Source organism: Notamacropus eugenii, chromosome 5, assembly GCF_028372415.1.
Source record: "Notamacropus eugenii isolate mMacEug1 chromosome 5, mMacEug1.pri_v2, whole genome shotgun sequence".
Lineage (NCBI taxonomy): Eukaryota > Metazoa > Chordata > Mammalia > Diprotodontia > Macropodidae > Notamacropus > Notamacropus eugenii.
The window spans coordinates 1166219-1172218 of NC_092876.1; positions in this window are offsets into that span (position 1 = coordinate 1166219).

Genomic DNA, 6000 nt, shown 5'->3' on the forward strand with positions numbered 1-6000 from the left:
TTTTGTAAAATCTGTATATGTAAGTCACATAACCCTTTTTACCTTATCTTGGCAAGCAATATGAGATATTGGTCAATGCCCAGTTTCTACCATACCATTTTCCAGTTTTCCCAATAATTGTTTTTTTTTTTTACCAAAAAATGACTTGTAACCCAAAATCTTAAGTTTTCTCACTCATCAAAGGAAAAGTTATTATGTTTATTTGCTGCTGCAAGTTATAGATCTATTCTGTTCTGCTGATCTACCTTCCTATTTCTTATCCAGTACCAGAAAGTTTTGGTAATTACTGTTTTATAATATAATTTAAGGTCCAGTACTGCTAAATGTCCTTCCTTTACATTTTTTCATTGTTTCCTTTGATATTCTTGACTTTTTGTTTTTTCCAAATGAATTTTGGTATTATTTTTTCTAACTCAGTAAGATAACTTTTTTGTAATTTAATTGGGATGGAATTGAATATATAAATTAGTTTAGGTAAAATTGTCATTTTTATTATACTGATTCTGCCTACCCATGAACAATTAACATTTCTTCAAATGTTTAAGACTTATTTTATTTGTATAAAATTTTTTTGTTTAAATAGTCCCTGGCTTTGTTTTGACAGATATAATCCCAGATATTTTATACTGTCTAGAGCTATTGTAAATGGGGTATTTATTTTTTACTATCTCTTCTTGCAGGGTTTCATTGATGATATACAGAAATGATGATGATTTGTGTGGATCTTGCTACTTTGCTAAGATTATTAATTGTTTCAACTCACTTTTTAGTTGAGTCTTTGGGCTTTTCCAAGTATGTGATCAGCTCATCTTCAAAAAGACGTAGTTTTATCACCATATTCCCTATTCGGATTCCTTCAGTTTCTTTGTCTTCTCTTATTACTATTGCAAGGATTTCCTGTACAACATTGAATAATATTGGTGACAATGGGTATCCTTGTAACCTTATTGAGAAGACCTCTATCCTTATCACAAACGTGCTTGCTGTTGGTTTTAGATAAATGTTTTTTATCAACTTAAGGAAAAATCCATTTGTGCCAGTATTTTCAAGTGTTTTTTAATAGAACTAAGGATTGAATTTTATCAAAAGCTTTTGCTGCATCTATTGATATAATTATATTTTTAAAAACTTATTGTTGATGTAACCAATTATGTTAATAGTTTTCCTTATGGTAAACCATCTCTGCATTCCTGCTATAAATTCCACTTGATCATAATGTGAACTCTTTATAACATTGTTGTGATCTTTTGGCTAGTATTTTATTTAGGATTTTTAAATTCATTTTCATTCATGAAATTGGTCTATAAATTTCTTTCTCTGTTTTTACTCTTCCTGATTTAGGTACCAGTATCTTATTTGTTTCATAAAAGAAGGAGTTTGGTAGGATCCCTGCTTGGCCTATTATTCCAAATAATTTATTTAAATTGGAATTAATTGATTTTTAAATGTTTGATAGAATTCACTTGTAAATCGATCTGGTCATGGTGCTTTTCTCTGAGGAAATTCATTTATGACCTGCTCAATTTCTTTTTCTAAAATAGGTCTATTTAGATATTCAATTTCCTCTTTTGCTAGTCTAGGCAATTTATATTTTTATAGTGTTCTTCCATTTCACTTACATTGTTAAATTCATTGGCATGTAATTGGGCAAAATAACTCCTTATGATTGCCTTAATTTTCTCTTTGTAGGTGACATATTCACCCTTTTCATTTTTAATACTAGTGATTTAGTTTTCTTCTCTCTTTTTAAATTAAATTAACCAATTTTTAATTTTATTTGTTTTTTTCATAAAGTCAACTCCTTGTTTTGTTTAGTAATTCAGTGAGGATTTTATTTTCAATTTTATTAATCTCACCTTTAATTTTTTAGGATTTCCAATTTAGTGTTTAGCTGGATTTTAAAATTAGTTTCTTTTCCTAGTTTTTTTTAATTGCATACACAATTCATTGGTCTGTTCTTTCTGTATTCTACTAATGTAAGAATTTAGAGATATACATTTTCCTGTAATTAATGCTTTTCATTTATCATATAGGTTTTGATATGTTATCTCAATATTGTCATTCTCTTTAATGAAATTATTGTTTGTATGATTTGTTCTTCAGCCCATTCATTCTTTAACATTAGATTGTTTAATCTCCAATTATTTTTTAATATACATTTTTTGGTCCCTTATTAAATATAATTTTTATTGCATTATGATCTGAAAAGAATACTTTTAATATTTCTGCTTTTAACTTTTTTAAAAGCATGCTTCTTAAGAAAGAAATCTAGCAGTTAGATTTCTTTCTTAAGGACTATGTCTTAAACCCAAATCACTCTAGTTCTCACTGATTGGTCAACAGTTGGTTGGTGGTTGTTGTCCTTTGTCTTCAAAGAGGACCAAAATGACATCACCATTGTAAAGTGAAATTTCAGTGTGTCCAGCTGTGGCTGATCAGACCAATATGAGCTCGGAATGCTCTACCACAGGTTGGGCACAGATAGTCCATGTGAATATTTGGGGTGGATATCCCAAATTTGCACATCCTGCATTTACTTTGTGCTGTCTCAATTCTGCTTTGCTCAAAGAGTGCAGCACCTTTTTTTTACGTGGGCGTGCCATCCTGAGCGATCCTGTGCCAGTGTCTCCCATGTTGCACAGTCAAATCCAAAGTTTTTGAGAGACACCTTGAGAGTGTCATTGTATCGCTTCTTCTGACCACCATATGATCACCTGCCCCATGCGAGCTCTCTGTAAAATAGTCTTTTTGGCAAGCATACATTTTGCATCCAAACAACGTGGCCAACCCATTGAAGTTGCACTCTCTGAAGCATAGTTTGAATACTTGGCATTTCAGCTCAAGCAAGGACTTCGGTGTCTGGTACCTTATCCTGCCAGGTGATCCTCAGAATCTTCCTAAGACAGTTCAAATGGAAGTGATTTAGTTTCCTCCCATGGTGCTGTCCACAAGCATATAACAATGAGGTCAGCACAATGGCTCTGTAGACCTTCAGTTTGGTAGTCATTCTAATACCTCTTCTCTCACAAATCTTTCTTCGGAACCTCCCAAACACTGTGCTAGCTCTGGCAATGCATGCATCAACCTCATTGTCAATGTGTACATCCCTGGAAAGTACACTACCAAGGTAAGTGAACTTACCCACAGCATTTAAAACTTCTCCATTTGTTGTAACTGATGGTTCCACATATGGGTGGTGTGGTGATGGTTGATGAAGCACTTGAAGAAGAGGTTTTGAGGGCCATGAGGTTCCTTTCATGTGGCAAAGCACCTGGTGCTGATTCTACTCCAGCTGAGATTTACAGGATAGGGGACCATTGCTCATACAAAAGCTGACTGAAATTTTCCAGATTATATGGCAAGAGGAGATTATCCCCCAGGAGTTCAAGAGTGCCTTGGTCAACAGTAGGTCCCAAGCCAAGTCCCACTTATTTGGAACCTGATTGACTCAAAGTGAATGTAAATAGCAATTGTTTCTGTTGTGGCCAGAAACCCTGAGAGGCTTCCCTCCCAGACTGATTCTTTTGGACTAGATAAAAAAGGTCATTCTTTGCCTCCCTTTTTTCCCCCTAGCCTTAATCAGTGGATGAACATTGCCTTAGTCAAACTGAGATTTGTTAAAGACCTTAACTTAAAAAGGCCAAGGTCCCCACTACATTCTGGGCCATCTCCAGTCATCCTGATCTGATCTGGCCACTGAATCCAGATGACTTTGGAGGAGAAAGTGAAGCTGGTAACTTTGTATAGCCCTCCTTCCCTTAAATCTAATTCACTTGCATGTCATGGCATCACAATTCCTGATGTTATGGTCCTCTTTGAGAACAAAGAACAAGTGACCTACTTTAATCTCTTTTAATTACATCTATTTTAGCCATACCTGTGTCTGAGTTCTTAACTGCTACCCCTGACTTTTTTGCATCAGCTGAAGCACACTAAATTCTACTCTAACCCTCAGTTTTAAATCTGTGTGTATCTCTCATTTTAAAATGTGTTTATTTTAAACAACATATTGTTGGATTCTGGTTTCTAATCCATTCTGCTATCCATTTCCATTTTATGAGTGAATTCATCCCATTCTCAAATTTATTATTAGTATTTGTGAATTTCTCTATATCATATTTTTACTTACTATTTTCCTTCTCAGCCTCTCTTATTACCCTGTCACAGTTACCTTGACTTCTCCCCTTGTTCTTATTCCTTATTTTACCTACCTTTTCTCCCCAAATTTATTAATTTATCTGCTTTCAGTTTTCAACAATCACTTTCATAAGTTTCAAATGTACTCTCACTCCCTTCCCTCTCCCTCCCCAAGATGGCATGCAATCTTATATGTGTTCTATACATGCATTCCTATTAGACACATTTTCACATTAATCATGTTGCATAGAAGAAAATGAGAGAAATCATGAGAAAAACAAGACATAACAAAGGAGAAAATAGCCTGCTTCATTCTGCCTTCTGACTTCATGGTTCTTTCTCTGGATGTGGATGGCATTTTGCATTGAAGTCTTTGGAAATATTTTAGGTCCTTGCATTACTGTGAAAGGCTAAGTCTATCAAAAACAGTCCCTGCACACTGTGGCTGTTACTGTGTATAATGTTCTCCTGGCTCTGCTTTACTTCACTCAACATCAGTTCATATAATTCTTTTCATGTTTTTCTGAAGTTCACCTTTTCATCATTTCTTATAGCAAAATAGTATTCCATTACATTCATATATCACAGCTTGTTCAGCCACTCCCTAGTTGATGGGCATCCCGTCAATTTCTAGTTCTTGGCCACCACAAAAAGAGCTGCTGTAAATGTTTTTGTACATGTGGTCCCTTTACCCATTTTTATGATCTCTTTGCAACACAGTCCTAGAAGCAATATTGCTGCGTTAAAGGATATCCACATTTTAAAAGCCATTTGGGCATAGTTCCAAATTGCTTTTCAGAATGGTTGGAGCAGCACACAGCTCCACCAGCAATGAATTAGAGTTTGAACTCTTCCACATTTTCTCCAATATTTATCATTTTCCTGTTCTGTCATGTTAGCCAGTCTGATAGGTGTGATATGGTACCTCAGAGTTGTTTGATTTGCATCTCTCTAATAAATACTGATTTAGAGTATTTTTTCATGATTATGGATAGCTTTAATTCTTCCTCTGAAAACTGCCTGTTCTTTTCCTTTTACCATTTATCAATTGAGGAATGGCTTGTATTCTTGTACATTTGACTCAGTTCTGTATACATGTTAGAAATGAGGCCTTTATCACAGACACTAGTTGCAAAAATTCTTTCCCGTTTTCCACTTCCCTGCTAATCTTAGTTGCATTGGCTTTGTTTGTGCAAAAACTTTTCAATTTGATGTAATCAGTGATCCGTTTTGCATTTCATGATGTTCTCTATCTCGTTTGGTCATAAATTTCTCCATGAATCTCCATGAATTCTCCATGAATCTGACAAATAAACTATTCCTTGCTCCCTTAGTTTGTTTATAGAATCAGCCTTTATACCTAGATCTTGCACTCATTTGGACTTTATTCTTGTGCATAATATCAAGCATTGATCTATGCCCAGTTTCTGCCACACTGTTTTCCAGTTTTCCCAGCAGTTTTTGTCAAACAGTGAATTTTATCCCAGAAGCTGGGGTCCTTGGGTTTAACAAACAGTAGATTGCTTTATTCATTGACTACTGTGTCTTGAGTACCTAACCTATTCCACTGGTCTACCTTTCTATTTCTCAGTCAGTAGCAAATGGTTTTGATGATTACTTTTTTATATTACAATTTGAAATCTGGTATGGCTAGGCCACCTTCCTTAGAGTTTCTTTTCATTAATTCCCTAGATATTCTGTACCTTTTGTTCTTCCAGGTGAATTTTGACATTATTTTTTCTAGCTCTAGAAAACAATTTTTGGTGGTTTGATTGGTATGGCACTGGACAAGTAAATTAATTTACATAGAATTGTATTTTTTATTGTATTAGCTCAGCTTACCCATGAGCAACTGATTTTTTC